Genomic DNA, 18,360 nt, shown 5'->3' with positions numbered 1-18,360 from the left:
AGAGGCGAGGAGCAGTCTACAGGAACCACTAGAGTTAACACCTTTTTAGGCCTTTATTTTTTTAAAAAGTTGGAACAATAGAGGCAGCCTGAATGGGTGTAGCAGGCTCTCACAGACCAGGCGCTCTACTGTTTTTTAGAGTTCAGGTTTAGTTTTAAGCAGTAGCTATTGTGAGCTAGAAGAAATAGAAGCTATCTCCTCCCTGTCTTAGTTCCAGCTAGACGCTGGGTTTTCTCTCTGTTGGCGGGTTACCTGCGAAATAATTTTTTTTTGAGTCTGCCTTTTTGCCAAGGGATGTGTTCATGGGATATTACCAAATTGAAACAGTTAATTAGTAAAAGTTACTGTATTTATTCTTCTGTTAAGTTATCCAACGGAGTTAAGTTATTTTAAATTCTACTTTCTTTCATTGTATTTTAACTATAGTGTTTAAATAGATTGTGTCAAGTAGTTTGACCAATCAAATTGCACTTGGAGCACAGCATGTTATATTTGCTTTCAAATAAGAAACAAATAATCAGAGTTTAGGCTACCTTATCAAAATATTTTAAGCGGGTGTGGTCTGGTCCACAACAATGGAATGATGCAGCAGACACAGTGGGCCAAATGGTTTAATTCTGCACATGTATAATGGATATGATCTTATGGTCTTAAGAAGAAGAGATACTGTCTCTTGATCTCTGATTCTCAGCTAACGACCTACGTATTGTGCAAATTAAGGGACAGTGGAAGTGGGGTGTGCACGGTGAGACAATGAATAAAGGTAAGCAGAGGTCAGGATAAAGTGAAAGGATGACACAGCTTCTAGCACACAGGATGGGGAGTACGGAGTGCAAAGCCCCATCTGATTCTGCAGTAGGAGTATCAGTTGTTGACTTCAGTGACCAAGTTATGCTGGGTGGCTGAGTGCAGACAATTAAATTCACAGTGCAGTGGGAACCCTGAAGGGGAATGTCTACTCAGTACGATAGAACATGGAGGAGTCTGACACAGATTCAGATTTGTATTTGAAAATCTTGAACTCCAACTTTTCTGAAATGGAATATACAGTTAGCTCTATCAGCTTAGCTGTGCAACTGACCATTTTAGGACCCATGGTCAATTCTCAGTTTCATTGTAAGAGAAACTGCTTCTACCAATAATATCAGAGGGTTAAGCCCATTGTCATGTAAATTTAGATTGCTGTGGATACTAGAGTTTAAAAAGTTAGGTAGCCTTAACAGATCCATCAGTCTTCCTGCAGCATATTACGAGCACTGCTGAAGATCCCCCTCAAGGCAGGGACAGTGGTATCATGAAGCATGAATCTGCTGTTCTTTCTCAGGAGGACAGCAGTATCCTACCACCCCTGCTTAACTGCCAGGACCCTTGTTATTGTCAGTCAGATAACCCAGATAGTTACAAAGAAGATTGAAGTGATGCAGTCAGAAGCTGTGCCATGTTTTTGTCAAAAAAAACACAAATGAATTTGTGGGATGTGAGTGCCATCGACAAAGCCAGCATTTATCATGTATTAAACCATCATTAATTTCCCTTGAGAAGGAACAGCTGAGTCACCTATTGATTTACTGCATCCCATCACTATCACATATAGGTACATGCACAGTGTTGCTTAGGAGAAAGCCCCAGGGTTTTTGATCCACCAACTGCGAAGCAATAGTTCTAGATCAAAATGGATTGACTGGGAGATGATCTTTGCAAATGGTGTTCACATGGACTCATAACCCTTGCTTCTCCAGTGGCAGAGATTATCAGTTTGGAGGTGCTTTCTTCAACCTTGACAATTTACTGCAGTATGTGGATGATACATGATGCTGCTGCTTTGTATTGTTTGCAGGGAGTAAACAACGAAGACAGCTAATTGGGTAACAATCAAGTCGGCTGCTTTCTTTTTATGATAACAAGCTTCTTGAGTGTTGTTGTAGTGATGCTCATCGAGCAAATGGGGAGTATCTCACCAGGCACCTGGCTCGTACATTGTAGGTGATAGTTTGCAGTGAGCTACTTGTCTCAGACTTCTGTGTCTCTCCGACTTCTTCTTGTTGGCACAGTACTTATATGGGTAGTCCAGACCAGTTATTGGATCAAAATTGCTGGAAAAGCTCAGCACTTCTGGCAGCATCTGTGGAGAGAAATCAGAGTTAACGCTTAAAGTCTATTGACCCTTTCTCAGAACTGATCTCAGAATCCGAGATAACAAAGTGTGAAGCTGGATGAACACAGCAGGCCAAGCAGCATCTCAGGAGCACAAAAGCTGACGTTTCAGGCGTAGACTCTTCATCAGAGAGGGTCTAGGCCCGAAACATCAGCTTTTGTGCTCCTGAGATGCTGCTTGGCCTGCTGTGTTCACCCAGCTTCACACTTTGTTGTCATGGATTCTCCAGCATCTGCAGTCCCCATTATCTCAGTTACTGAATGTTTGGAGTGATGGTGATGGATGGTGGAGGATTCAGCAACAATAATGTTTTTGAAGGCAGAAGGGAGATGGCTAAGTTCAAAGCTCCTAGATGTGTTCCAACCTGAAAGCCAATGCTTTTCCATCACCTTTGCCCAAGCAACTGAGGAAACACAAAGTGAGGCATAGGCATAGGGAAGGGAGGCATGAAGAAAAAGCACAAGGCAATAATTTACTCCTATCATTATTATTATATCTTGATAAATTTATAAATTTAGATTTTGTTTGCTCTGGCTAAAATTTTGCATGATGGCAATTAATACAATGTCCATAAGGCCATAAGACCATAAGACACAGTGGCAGCAAATAGGCCATTTGGCCCATCGAGTCTGCTCCACTAATCAATCCTCACCGCTTTCTCCCTGTAACCCTTGATTCCCTTGACAACCAAGAACCTATCCATCTCCATTTTAAATATACTCAATGACCTGGACTCCACAGCCTTCTGTGGCAATGAATTCCATTGATTTACCACTCTCCAGCTATAGATGTTTCTCCTCATCTCTGTTCTGCAAGGTCTTCCCTTTACTCTAATTCTGCGCCCTCGGGTCCTAGTCTCTCCTACCAATGGAAACATCTCCCAACAGCCATTCAGTCCAGGCTATTCAGTATTCTGTGAGTTTCAATTAGATCCTGCCTCGTTCTTCTCACTCCATTCAGTATTGACCTGGAGTCCTCAAACATTCCTCATATGTTAAGCATTTCATCCCTGGGACCATTCCCATGAACCCGTTCTGGAATGCCATGGTCACTTACAGAGGGGCAGAAAAAATTGAAGGAAAGTTGGTGATTGGGAGAAATGTGATTGAGATTTCTGTATAACTCATAAATTGATTGTCAAAAGTGTCTCTAGGCATGAAAATATATACATTGCAGCCTTCACTCCTCCCTAACTGCTCTGTTCTCGTTTATCCTTTGCTTCCAATCCTTTCCCTTTATATGATTTAGTTCCTCACCCTCTTGCATGATTGATAGCGGCATGGACTACTCCTTGAGAAAGGGAAGATTCTGTAGCCTGCAGCACACTGTTAGAAATCAGGGCTTGGCCCCTGCAAAGTGATCCAGACATTGGAAGTATTGGCAAGACGCATTAATGTTGCACTCTTTAATGTTCCTCGCGGTACCATAGCTCCTATTGCAGGCACAGGGTATGTGGGGTTTGGATCATAATCATAAATGAGTAACCTTTGTTGCTTGGTAGCCTACAAACTTAGTTTGCTGCGGTAGCTCAATGTAACTAGCACTAGTAGGAGGGCTATCACAGAATGAACGAATTGTGACTGTTAGGCTAATAGGCATATACTAGCAAAATATCCTATAGAGTTTACAAAAGAAAAATACAATTAAAGGTACTTGCCTCATGGGCATATTGAATGATTAATTACTTATAAGAAGCTCTGTAAAATGCCCAGGAAATATATGGTGCTTTCATGTGGAATAATTATAAATATGAGAGTAAATTGATTAAAACAGATTTGTAAGTGCCATGGGACAGCACTTTATCATTAATGTGTTTTCAATGTCATTATCCTTGCTTTATTACTTCATCAATACAACAGCCTGTATTGAAGCAATTCAGTAGAAAATGCTGGAGGCGAATTGCACCTGGTGGCCTGGAGACTTAGTCTTTTGAGTATTGAGCTATACAGAGCAGAATGCTTGGATTTTTATCCCTTGACTGCACTGAGTTAGCTTAATTTTTTTTAGCCTAGTTAGTAGCACTCGTGCTATCTTTGGATTCTGTGATCTGGCATTATGGGTATTAATTAAGTTAAGGATCTGACTCCTGATTGTGAAGTAAAGTGTACCTGTATTTCAGCCTAGTACAGGTTTATGTAACAGTGAACATCGTCAATAACAATATGCACATTTTTTAGCGCAGAGAGCGGGGCTTCCCAAAATGGAGTTTGGGGCTTGAGTGACAAGCTGAAATTTGAGGGTTACATGTTCTGAGGAAGCAATGGCTAACTCCTGTCTGCTAATGAGGCCTTCTCCTTATTATCCACACAAACATCCAACTGTTCACGAAGGACAAAAATTTTCAAGCCTCAAATTGGGGGGGAGCTCACAGTGAAAATGGTTGAGGAAACATTGGCCAAGAGCATGATAAATATTTTGTGGTGTCTTGAAATGGGTTTTGAACTTCTGTAGGATATTAAATCTGAATGTTTCATCATGGAGCTGTTCTTTGAGATTGGTTTTAAATGATGGAAGTGAAGGTCAGAGACGGCAAATAGTTTGGGAATGGAGTTTCAGACAGTAAGGCAAGTATCTGTCATCCACAGTGGAGTAGAGAGAATTGGAGGTCCATAGGATGCCTGAATCATAGGTCAGAAGGCCGCCAGAGGTATGCAAGCCTGGAAAAAGGAGTAGAGGTATGGTGGAAAACTACTGAGTGGGTTTTGTAGAGCATGATGAGGAACCTATATTCAATCTATTGGGGTATAGAAAGCTAATGTGTCATTTTCAAGAATGCAGGTTGAACGTAGTTTAGTACAAAGTAGGATTTGCATGGCTATAAATGCTCCCAGAGTTAACTTGTTAACTTTCTCACTGCCAAAAAAGAAGTAAAGGTCTAACTTGCACCCATGCATTTGCCTATAAATTGCGGCAAGTTCAATTCTGGTGGTGATATTTAGAAATGATAATTTATAGTTATTGAATCTTATAAACTTGCAAGGAACTAGAACGAACAGGATGCAAATGCAATCACCTTTTAAAGTTTAAATCCTTAATATTCTTAAGACAGTGCACAGTCTGATATAGGGGTGTTTGCTGTGAAAGATCACCAAAATCATTGTACATCCTATTGTTTAAATAACAATATAATTTTAATGAAATGTATGTAATGTGCAAATTCAAGAATGGATCAATTGTCTGAGGTACAATGCAGGAAACAGAAGAATTTGAGAAGGTGAAAAATCAATAGTCCTGTTCTGGGCTCATTTGCAGCTATATAAACAAGGAAGGTCTAAAGTGAAGCGCAGTAACAGAGGCTCCACATTGTTCACAAAAATCAAATGTGCAATTCAATATCAAGGTCCTAATAAGTACTGTTCTACTGTGGTATTGTATTGCAGTCAACTTAACAATATTCACCATTTGCTATTATGAGTGATTACCTTTAAAGTATGAAACTTCCTGGGGCTGCCTGCATTGTTATATTAATTGACAACTGATCGCAAGAACAATGCTTTTGAAGGGAAACCAGTCAGTCTGAAAAGCCACAGAGCGCGTAGAAATGGAACTTATGGCAACATAAATTCTGAAAAGTCTTTCAACCTCTCTTACAACATGTCTCAAGCAGTGCAATTTTAAGCTGTCTCAAAACTCACGATTTTTCAAGATGCAACTGCCATCATCTATCTGCGGTTGGGTGCAGATAATGTCTATTCAGCAGTTTCATGTAGTTGATGCATTCCACAGAAAGGGGAATTATTAGGTGAGAATTGCCTGAAAAGAAACTCACCACCTGAGCATGAAATCTGGACGAAAAGGTCTATTGGGGCTTTCCTGATTTAGCAGTATAGAAATGTAGAAAATAGGAGCTGGTGTAGCCAATTCAGCCATTCATTGTGATAATCTAACTTAGCACCCTATTCCTGCTTTCTCCCCATATCCTTTGATCCCGTTAGCCCTAAAAACTCTGGCAGAATCTGAAATAAGAAGCATGAAATCAAATAACTGTTGAAATATAGCCTTGTGTGCAGAAAGCAAACGAAAGAAGGCGAATGATAGGACCCTGAGAAGCACCGTGGATCAGAGGTACCTTAGTGTGCATGTCCATTGTCCCTTAAGGTATTAGGACAGGTGAATAAAATAGTTGGGATGACATTTGGTACACTTGCCTTCATTAGTCAAGGGATAGATATTGAGAGCAGGGAGGTTACGCTGCAACTGTACATAACATTGGTTTAGCCAGAGATAGAGTACTGTGTTTGGTTCTGGAGGGATATGGGAGGAATGTGATCACTCTGGACAAGTTATTCAGGAGAATACTGGTATTTCGCCTGAGCAGGAAAGTTTCAATAATAAAGAAAATATTGACAGTCTGGTTGCTTTCCTTAAAGCAGAGGAGGTTGCGAGGTGACATGATTGAGATGTATAAAAAATAAGGGATATAGATAGGGCGGAGAGGAGTAAATATTTCTACTCGGTGGAAGGATCAATATGTAGGGGGTATAGATTTAAGGAGAGAGACAGATGGTTCAGAGAGGATGTGGGGAAAATCCTTTATTACACAGAAAATAGTAGGAATCGAGAACTCACTGCCTACAAATGTGGTAGGTGCAGTAACTCTCTGAGAAGTATTTAGATGTGCACTTGTAATGTCAAGTCAGACAAGGCTATAGGTCAAGTGCTGTAAAATGGGATTTGAATAGTTTGGTGTGTGCTTTCAACCAGGGCTGTTGGAGTAGGCTGAAGGGCCTTTTTCTGTGCTACTCTCTACAATTCTGCCAAACATAACTTGCCAGCAACTTAAGCCCTTCCTCTTCAGCAGTTCTTCAACTGGTGATGACTTTCTTCCACCCTGAATTTATGGATCATGAGGTGATTAAACTGCTTGATGATAAATCTGAACCCCCTGCCACAGGATGAGCAGGTGGTACTGAGAAGAGTTGGTTGGATAGCATGCTCAGAATTCTTCTGCTGTTTATATTTGACTTCCATTTGGAAATGTCAGAGATACTTGATGTTGAATGATCCTTCATGGATGCCTCTTCTCTGGTGTGGGTGCTTTCAGGCAAAAGACTCCCCTGAGACAGTGGGCACTGCACATGTTTTTTGAAAAGCTTTGAGGATGTGCTTGAAGCATTTCCTCTCTCCACCTGGTAACCGGTCTCCATACAAAAACTTCAAACAGAGAAGTTGTTTTGGAAGACCCGGGTCAGATGCGTGGATAATGTGGACCACACAGTGCATTAGATTGACAGGAACCAATGCTTCCATTCTGCAGATGTTGGTCTGCAAGAGGAATATTATTGCAGCATCATTGAATTTTCTGAACAAATAGATAATTTGGTGACTTCCTTAATTCACCAGAAATTAGGGCTGTGAGGTAATCATGGGCCTAGGATAATATCTTGGTAAATGTCATATAGGACTGTTTGAGATCAAGGCTTCTCCATTCACTGTAATATTTTGTTGGTGTTTGGTGAGAAATGTTCTAATCCATTGTTCAGCATTTTTCAGGTTCTCTGTTCTGAGTTAGTTTGTAAATTTTTATTCCATGTACGATATATGGTGTAATGCCTCAGAAAAATCTAAAATAGTCAAGTCAGTAATGGTGTGACTGTCAAGATTATAGTTTCAATGAGGATGATGAGGATGAGTTGTGATTTTGTTGGTCAAGATTTACAAAAGGCAGCTTTTTGTCAATAATTGTATTTTGCCATTCAAGATATCTCTTCAGCTGACTATTAATGATGTGTTATAGTAACCAAGAGGAAGTAAAATATGTTAGCAGTTTGCTGATTCGGTCAGGGATCTCTTATTCTAAATTGGAGAGGTATTGGCACATAGCCAGTGTTATGTTTATGGATTGTCATAAATAGAACTTTCAACATTGCTGGAAAATCACTTGCAGTCGTTTTAAGTGAATGTTTTGGGATGTTATCAAAGCTACACCTACTATGAGGGTCAGAGACATGGAGGAATACCTCAACATCACTGTTTTATAATTAAATTATCTGTCAAATTCTTGTAAATACCTCAGATTCACAGCTCAGATTAGGTGCTCTGAATCATTCCTTGAAGCCAATTTGAAACTGGAAGTTTAGGGCTTTTCTCCTTTCCATCTAGTAGTAAAGCCATGCAGCTGTACAGCATGGAAACAGACCTTTCGGCCCAACTTGTCCATGCCATCCAGATATTCAAAATTAGCCTAGTCCCATTTTCCAGTATTTAGCTCATATCCCTCGAAACACTTCCGAGTCGTATACTCACCTAGATGCCTTTTAAATGTTGTAATTGTACCAGCCTCCACTACCTCTTCTGGCAGCTCATTCCATACATACCATTATCTGCGCGAGAAACTTGCCCCGTAGCTCCTTTTCAGCCTTTACCCTCTCTCCTTAAATCTGTGCCCTCTAGTTTTGGACTCCCGCACCCCAGGGAAAAGACCTTGGCTGTTCACCCTATCCATGCTCCTTATGATTTTATGAACCACAACAAGGTCAGCACTTAGTCTCCGATGCTCCAGGGAAAATAGCCCCAGACTTTTCAGCCTCTCCCAATAGCACAAGTCCTCCAATTCTGGCAACATCCTTGTAAGTCTTTTCTGAACTCTTTCAAGATCCACAACATCCTTCCTACAGCAGGGAGACCAGAATTGAATGCAATATTCCAAAAGTGGCCTAACCAATGTCCTGTATGGCTACAACATGACCTCCCAACTCCAATACTGAATGTATTGACCAATAAAAGCAAGCATACCAAACACCTTCTTCACTATCCTGTTTACCTCTGAATCTATTTTCAAGGAATTATGAACCTGCATTCTGAGGTCTTTTTGTTCAGCAAAACTGAACATAACCCCTCCAAGCTGTAGAGTTCGGGAGCTGTGGTTTACGAAGGAGGTGGAATCTCTGGTCAAGAGTAAGAAGAAGGCTTATGTTAGGATGAGATGTGAAGCTCAATTAGGGCACTTGAGAGCTACGAGGTAGCCAGGAAAGACCTAGAGAGAGAGCTTAGAAGAGCCAGGAGGAGACATGAGAAGTTGTTGGTGGATATGATCAGGGTAAACCTTAAGGATTTCTATAGGTAATTAAGGAATAAAAGAATGACGAAAGTAAGATTAGGCCCAATCAAGGATAGTAGTGGTAAGTTGTGTGTGGAGTCAGATGAGATAGGGGAAGCGCTAAATGAATATTTTTCAACAGTATTCACTCTAGAAAACGACAATGTTGTCGAGGAGAATACTGAGATACAGGCTACTAGACTAGGTGGGATTGAGGTTCACAAGGAAGAGGTATTAGAAATCCTTCAGAAGGTGAAGATAGATAAGTCCCCTGGGCCGGATGGGATTTATCCCAGGATCCTCTGGGAAGCCAGGGAGGATATTGCCGAGCCTTTGGCATTGATCTTTAACTCGTCATTGTCTACAGGAATAGTGCCAGATGACTGGAGGATAGCAAATGTAGTTCCCCTGTTCAAGAAGGGGAGTAGAGACAACCCTGGTAATTATAGACCAGTGATCCTTACCTCAGTTGTTGGTAAAGTGTTGGAAAAGGTTATAAGGGATAGGATTTATAATCACCTAGAAAAGAATAAGGGATTAGTCAGCACGGTTTTGTGAAGGGAAGGTCGTGCCTCACAAACATTATTGAGTTCTTTGAGAAGGTGACCAAACAGGTAGATGAGAGTAAACCAGTTGATGTGGTGTATATGGATTTCAGCAAGGCATTTGATAAGGTTCCCTACAATAGGCTATTGTATAAAATGCGGAGGAATGGAATTGTGGGAGATATAGCAGTTTGGATCAGAAATTGGCTTGCTGAAAGAAGACAGAGGGTGGTAGTTGATGGGAAATGTTCATCCTGGAGGCCAGTTACTAGTGGTGTACCGCAAGGGTCGGTGTTGGGTCCACTGCTGTTTGTCATTTTTATAAATGACGTGGATGAGGGCGTAGAAGGATGGGTTAGTAAATTTGCAGACGACACTAAGGTCGGTGGAGTTGTCGATAGTGACGAAGGATGCTGTAGGTTGCAGAGAGACATAGATAAGCTGCAGAGCATGCTGCGAGGTGGCAAATGGAGTTTAATGCAGTCAAGTGTGAGGTGATACACTTTGGTAGGAGTAACCGGAAGGCAAAGCACTGGGCTAATGGTAAGATTCTTAGCAGTGTAGATGAGCAGAGAGATCTCGGTGTCCATGTACACAGATCCTTGAAAGTTGCCACCCAGGTTGACAGGGCTGTTAAGAAGGCATACAGTGTTTTGGCTTTTATTAATAGAGGGATTGAGTTTCGGAACCAAGAGGTTATGGTGAAGCTGTACAAAACTCTGGTGCGGCCGCACTTGGAGTATTGTGTACAGTTCTGGTCACCGCATTATAAGAAGGATGTGGAAGCTTTGGAAAGGGTGCAGAGGAGATTTACGAGGATGTTGCCTGGTATGGAGGGGAGGTCTTACAAGGAAAGGCTGAGGGACTTGAGGCTGTTTTCATTAGAGAGAAGAAGGTTGAGAGGTGACTTAATAATCAGAGGGTTAGATAGGGTGGAGAGGGAGAGCCTTTTTCCTAGGATGGTGACGGCGAGCACGAGGGGGCATAGCTTTAAATTGAGGGGTGAAAGATATAGGACAGATGTCAGAGGTAGTTTCTTTACTCAGAGAGTAGTTAGGGAATGGAACGCTTTGCATGCAACGGTAGTAGATTTGCCAACTTTAGGTACATTTAAGTCGTCATTTGACAAGCATATGGACGTACATGGAATAGTGTAGGTTAGATGGGCTTGAGATCGGTATGATAGGTCGGCACAACATCGAGGGCCGAAAGGCCTGTACTGTGCTGTAATGTTCTATGTTCTATGTTCTAAGCAGGATTGTTCATAGAGTATTATCCTTTCTTTTTGATTTAATATACCTCAATAATTTCTGATCACTTTTAGTCCTGTTCAATATTCATACACTGCCAGTAGTGGTTTTCAATACAGTGATGATTAAAACACACACCCAAAATGACTGAATTGAAGAATGGGACCTGACAGATGTCATCATGCTGGGTGCGAAAAGAAGAGAAAAAGAGGATCTAATGTATTCTGAGTTCAATTGGTGTGCACCCTAGTCATAAAGTTGATCATCTGTGTTAACAAATGGTCATTTACTCTATTTATTAACATTTTGCATATTGGGTTTGTTGCATATTGTACATTGTTTTGATTCCAATGAAAGTTTAGTATATTCATGATTAACCCCTTGGAATGGGATGGACTGAGACAATGTTGTACCAGAAAAGTTAGCAGCTAAGTTATTTGGTGAATTCTTGGGAAGAATGTGTTGTTAATAGTGACCCCAATGAAAGCATTATCCATGGAGCATGAATTGGCTCATTGCCAATGCATTGCTGAGAACAATTATGTCATTAAAATGAGGTTTTGTTTGCAAAATCTATTCAGCTTTGCTTGATTGATCCTTCCAATAAACTGCGAAGATTTCTGACAATGCCGTTGCAGTTTGAATGTTTCTGTTGAGCTTGGATTCAGTCCTTGTACAGCATCAAGTTTTTCTCAGTTCATTAGTGACTTTAACTGAGTATATTCTCTCTTGTACCATGACAATTTATTTTTACAATCTTGATCAAGCTTAATTAAAACAACTTTGAAGAGTAGCAGAGATAGTAGGAAGTAGAGTAGCTCCCATTTTTCCTGTGTTTTGGTATAGTCTTGGTCAGTTATGGCAGATTATTAACCTTGGGCAGGTTTAGTTACATGTGACCACCTCTCCGCTATTCCTACTATATTTTGATAGAGTACCTTGTCTTCTAGAGTCATAAAGTCTTAGAGATGCACAACGTGGAAATAGGCCCTTAGTTCAACTCATTCATGCTGACGAGATACCCTAAATTAAACTAGTCCCATTTGCCAGTAGTTGGCCCATATCCCTCTAAACCCTTCCTATTCATGCACCCATCCAGATGCCTTTTAAATATAGTAATTGTACCAGCATCAACCATCTGTTCTGGCAGCTCATTCCATACACACATTGCCCTCTGTGTGATAAAATTGTCCCTTGGATGCCTTTTAAATCTTGTCCCTCTCACCATAAACCTGTGCCCTCTAGTTTTGGTCTCCCCTATCCTGGGGAAAAGACCTTGGCTATTCATCTATCTAGGCTCCTCATGCTTTTTAAACCTCAATAATGTCACCGCTCCACCTCCGATGCTCCAGAGAAAATAGCCCCAGCCTATTCAGCCTCTCCCAATGTTTCAAACCCTCAAATCCTGGCCACACCCTTATAAATTTTTTCTGCACACTTTCAAGTTTAAAACATCTTTCCTCTAGCAGGGAGACCAGAATTGAATACACTATTCCAAAAGTAACCTAACCAATGTCCTGTATAACCATTACATAATCTTCCAACTCTCGTGCTCAATGCGCTGTCCAAGTTGTTTGTGAATTTTGGAAAGAAGGCAGAAGCAGCCTATCTGGGGTTGATGGCAATGAGATGGGAAGGTGTGGGGTGAAGACCTCCAGAGGAGATGATGTCAGTGACAATCCTGGGGACAATGGCTTGCTGTTCTGTGAAGGAGTCATGGTCCAAGGAAAGATAGGAAGAACTGTTTGAGAGTTGTTGTTCTGCAAGGTAGAGTTTGGTGCAGCAGATGGCAAGAACAGCACCCTCAGTTAGCAAGCTTAGTAACAATGTCAGGATTAGATCTGAGTCAGCAGAATACCACATGTGGAGTTCCGTCTTCTGTTCCCTGGTACTTTAGCTGGCTGAAATATAACAGCGTGATTTTCGGTAGAATTTCATACGCAGTGCAGGAATTTCTGCCCAAAATAAATGGATATTAAAGTGCTGCTTGATTCTGATTATTTGTGCCTGAAATAAGAAACGTTTAAAGGCAGCAGTACCTCAAAAACTCAGAGCATCCAATCTGAATGTTCAAAATATCCATTTAAATGAATGGGCTATTGGGCATTTTTGGTCATACATTCTAATCTGAGAGTTCTGCGTCAAATAAATATCCCCGATATAGATTTCTTTTGTGCACTGCATTCTGAAAAGTGATCCAATCTGCATAAACCTTGCCAATATCTCACTGTAGGGTCACAGAGTCATAGAGAGAAACAATATGGAAATAGAGTCTTTGGTCCAACTCACCAATGCCGCCCAGATATTCTAAATCAATCTCGTCCCATTTTCCAGCATTTGGCCCATATCCCTCTAAATCCATCCTATTCATGTATGCTTTTTGAATGTTGTAATTGTACCAGCCTCCACCACTTCCTCTGGCAGCTTATTCCATACACGTACCACCCTCTACCGACTGTAAAAGATGGAGGGATCATCTGATCAACATGCTTAAACGTGAAAAGGAGCCAACACCATATTTACAGTGAGATTACTTCCTTTGAAGGCAAAACCAAGGTATAAGGGGAATAAACTTAAACTTTCATTGCAGTTATTTATCAGGGGAGGAATTTTCACAGCGATAGAAAATATTCAATACTTTCTAAATATAGGTTATGTATGGAAGGAAAGTGTTACATATAATCATTCTGACATAGCCGTAGTAAGAGAATCATGTCTTATACACATCACTGGCCCTTTCCCCAAGCTGTGCCAATTGGTAGGACAGGCTCAGAAGACATGATAGTGCAGGTGTATACATTCAGAAGGGAACTTCCTGAAGAATCCTCAACATTGACTCCAGGTCTGATTGAAGCCACATAGAAACAGGTCAAACTTGATGAAGAAACCTCCTGCTGATTACTTTGTATCATCCCACCCCGAGTGATTAATCAGTATTCCTGTAGGCTGAAGACCACTTTGAAGAATCATTAATGGTGACGAGAACACAAAACCTGGGCAGGGAACTTCAATGCCAATCATTAAACCTAGCTCGGCAGTGTTATTAGTGACCAAGCTGGTCAAGTCCTAATGACGCAGCTGCTTAAGTGGTGATGAGGGAACTGAGAAGAGAGACAATCATACTTGACCTTATCCTTACCAATCTGCCTGCTCTCTGTCCATGACAGTATGAGTGATAGTGAACTCTGCATGGTACTTGTGGAGACAAAGTCCTGTATTCACAGTGAGAATACCCTGCATCATGTTATGGGGCACCATTATTGTTCTAATCGGGATGGGTTTCAAACAGATCTAGCAACTCAAAAATGGACATCCGTCAGGCACTGTGGGCCATCAGCAGCAGAAATGCACTCGAACACAATCTGGCATATCACGGACCCTAGCATTATTATCAAGATGAGGGGATCAACCCTGGTTCAATGGATAGTGCAAGAGAGCTTGTCAGGAGCAGCACCAGGTGTACCTCAAAATGAGGTGCCAACCTAATGAAACTACAAAACAGAACTACAATGGCATAAGCAGCAAGTTATACACAGGCCTAAGCAATTCTACAACCAACAGACCAGATCTAAGCTCTGCAGCCCCATGACGTCCTGTTGTGAATGATTGTTGCCAATTAAACAACTCACTGGAGGATGAAGCTGCAAAAATATCCCCATCCTCAATGATGGAAGAGCCCAACACATCAGTGTGAAAGATAAGGCTAAAGCATTCACAGCAATCTTCAGGCAGAAATCCCAAGTGGATGATCCATTTTGGCCTCTTCCAGTGGTATCAGCATTACAGATACCAGTCTTTAGCCAATTCAATTCATTCCGTGTGATATCAAGAAATGGCTGGGTACTATAAGATCCTGACAATATTCTGGCAATTGTACTGAAGGCTTGTGCTCCAGAATTTGCTGTACTCCGAGTCAAGATGCTATAACACTGGCATCTACTGACAATGTGAAAGTTTGCCCAAGTATGCCTTTTCTACTCACTCCATGCTGGCTGGTTATCACTCTCAATCATCAGTGCAGTGATAGAAGGCATCATCAATAGTATAATCAAGCAGCGCCAGCTTAGCGATAAACTGCTGACTGATACCTAGTTTGCGTTCTGCCAGGGCCAGACTGCTCTTGACCTTACTATGGTCCAAGACTATGGTCCAAACTATGCCAAAAGAGTTGAATTCCAAAAGTGACATCAAGAACACGTTTGACATTTAGCAGCCCCGGTAGAACTGGAATGAATGGGAGTTGGGGAAAACTCTCCATTAGCTGGAGACACAACTAGTTTAAAAAGAAGATGGTTGCGATTTTTGAAGGCAAGTCGCCTCAGCTCCAGGGTACCACTGTAGGATTTTCTTAGAAGTGTACTAGGTTCAAACATCTTCAGCTGCTTCATCAGTGATTTCCCTCAATCATAAGGTCAGAGTGAGATGTTCACTGATGATTATGAAATGTTCAGGATCATTCATGACTTCTCAGATACTGAAGCAGCCCTTGTTCAAATGCTGCAAGACTACAGAACTTAAATAATATCCCAATTTGAGCTGAAAAATGATAAGTAACATTCAGACCACATAAATGCCAGTTAATAACCATCTCAATAAGAAATAACATAACTCCTTGACATTCAAATGCACTTTCATCACTGAAACTATCATAACAGCTCCCTGGGGTTTGCCATTGAACAGGATCTGAGCAGGACAAGCCATTTTAATCTTGGGTCGACAATAGCAAGTTAGCGGCCAGAAATACTGCAGTGGGTGAGTAACTCACCTCCTTACTCCCCAAAGCGTCTCTACGATCCACAAGGCACACATCAGGAGTGTGATAGCATACAATCCACATGCTTCTTTTGAGTGCAACTCCAACAGCACTTAAGGTTAACATCATCTGGTAGGAAGCATTGATTGGCACCACATCTACAAGCATTCACTCTTCCTTCCAATGATACTCAATCACAGCAGTGCGTACTATCTATCAGATGGAGAGCAGAAATTCACCAATGTTCAAATAGACAACACCTTCCAAATCTTGAATTCTGCTATCTGGAAGGACAAGGGCAGCATGTACATGGGAAGACCGCCACTTCAAAGTTTCTCTGTAAGCCACTCAACACTCTGACTAGGAAATAGATCATTGTTCCTTCAATCCTTGGCACAACATCCTGGAACATGCTCATTATTAGCATGGTGAGTGTACCTAAAGAACATAGATTGCACCAGTTCAAGAATGTCATTTGCCACTCCCTTTTCACAAGTGATTAAATGCTGATGTAACCAATAGTGTCTACTTTCCAAGAATGAATTGAAAAAAACGAAACTTCAATTTGGAATTTTTTGCATAACAGTCACTGAAGAATTGAATGGGAGATAGAATGAATTTACTGTTGAATCATTTTGATGGAGTTGCCAACTCTTGTTAAACGGCACGTTTGCGCTTGTTCTACATTGTGATGTATGAATAAAAATGGAAGTCATAGAGTATTACAGCATGAAAACAGACCCTTTGGTCCAACTAGTTACGTTACTGTTATGTTTACTTTAGTGATGGAAAGGGATAGGTGTATACCACTGGGCAAGAGTTACAGCTGGGGGAAAGGCAATTACGATGAGATTAGGCAAGATTTAGGGAGCATAGGATGGGGAAGGAAACTGCAGGGGATGGGCACATTAGAAATGTGGAGCTTATTCAAGGAAAAGCTCCTGTGTGTCCTAGATAAATAGGTACCTGTCAGGCAGGGAGGAAGCTCTAGAGTGTGGGAGCCATGGTTTACAAAGGAGGTGGAATCTCTGGTCAAGAGGAAGAAGAAGGCTTATGTGAGGATGAGATGTGAAGGCTCAGTTAGAGCGCTTGAGGGCTACGAGGTAGCCAGAAAAGACCTAAAGAGAGAGCTTAGAAGAGCCAGGAGGAGACATGAGAAGTTGTTGGTGGATAGGATCAGGGTAAACCTTAAGGCTTTCTACAGGTATTTAAGGAATAATAGAATGGCAAAAGTAAGATTAGGCCCAATCAAGGATAGTAGTGGTAAGTTGTGTGTGGAGTCAGATGAGATAGGGGAAGCGCTAAATGAATATTTTTCAACAGTATTCACTCTAGAAAACGACAATGTTGTCGAGGAGAATACTGAGATACAGGCTACTAGACTAGGTGGGATTGAGGTTCACAAGGAAGACGTATTAGAAATCCTACAGAGGGTAAAGATAGATAAGTCCACTGGGCCAGATGGGATTTATCCCAGGATGCTCTGGGAAGCCAGGGAGGAGATTGCCGAGCCTTTGGCATTGATCTTTAACTCGCCATTGTCTACAGGAATAGTGCCAGACGACTGGAGGATAGCAAATGTGGTCCCCCTGTTCAAGAAGAGGAGTAGAGACAACCTTGGTAATTATAGACCAGTGACCCTTACCTCAGTTGTTGGTAAAGTGTTGGAAAAGGTTATAAGGGATAGGATTTATAATCATCTAGAAAAGAATAAATTGATTAGGGATAGTCAGCACGGTTTTGTGAAGGGAAGGTTGTGCCTCACAAACCTTATTGAGTTCTTTGAGAAGGTGACCAAACAGATAGATGAGAGTAAACCGGTTGATGTGGTATATATGGATTTCAGCAAGGCGTTCAATAAGGTTCCCCACAAAAGGCTATTGTATAAAATGCGGAGGAATGGAATTGTGGGAGATATAGCAGTTTGGATTGGAAATTGGCTTGCTGAAAGAAGACAGAGAGTGGTAGTTGATGGGAAATGTTCATCCTGGAGACCAGTTAGTAATGGTGTACCGCAAGGGTCGGTGTTGGGTCCACTGCTGTTTGTCATTTTTATAAATGACCTGGTTGAGGGCGTAGAAGGATGGGTTAGTAAATTTGCAGACGACACTAAGGTCGGTGGAGTTGTGGATAGTGACGAAGGATGCTGTAGGTTGCAGAGAGACATAGATAAGCTGCAGACCTGGGCTGAGAGGTGGCAAATGGAGTTTAATGCAGACCAGTGTGAGGTGATGCACTTTGGTAAGAGTAACCGGAAGGCAAAGTACTGGGCTAATGGTAAGATTCTTAGCAGTGTAGATGAGCAGAGAGATCTCGGTGTCCATGTACACAGATCCTTGAAAGTTGCCACCCAGGTTGACAGGGCTGTTAAGAAGGCATACAGTGTTTTAGCTTTTATTAATAGAGGGATCGAGTTCCGGAACCAGGAGGTTATGGTGAAGCTGTACAAAACTCTGGTGCGGCCGCACTTGGAGTATTGTGTACAGTTCTGGTCACCGCATTATAAGAAGGATGTGGAAGCTTTGGAAAGGGTGCAGAGGAGATTTACGAGGATGTTGCCTGGTTTGGAGGGAAGGTCTTACGAGGAAAGGCTGAGGGACTTGAGGCTGTTTTCATTA

At 41.5% G+C, this 18,360-nt stretch overlaps 1 long non-coding RNA gene across 1 annotated transcript in view; it reads right to left on the bottom strand.

Moving 5' to 3' along the window:
* Window positions 1-476: 476 nt before the first annotated feature.
* The window catches only part of LOC125453096 (uncharacterized), a 324,490-nt gene continuing 306,606 nt past the window's right edge, over window positions 477-18,360 (bottom strand). The window contains exon 4 of the long non-coding RNA XR_007247681.2: window positions 477-2,122. This is a non-coding gene — a long non-coding RNA (uncharacterized LOC125453096). The remainder of the gene's footprint in view (window positions 2,123-18,360) is intronic.

The sequence above is a fragment of the Stegostoma tigrinum genome, chromosome 6, assembly GCF_030684315.1.
Source record: "Stegostoma tigrinum isolate sSteTig4 chromosome 6, sSteTig4.hap1, whole genome shotgun sequence".
Classification (NCBI taxonomy): domain Eukaryota; kingdom Metazoa; phylum Chordata; class Chondrichthyes; order Orectolobiformes; family Stegostomatidae; genus Stegostoma; species Stegostoma tigrinum.
Note: the sequence above shows the minus strand (reverse complement) of the source record. Positions and strands in the feature narration are given on the sequence as shown.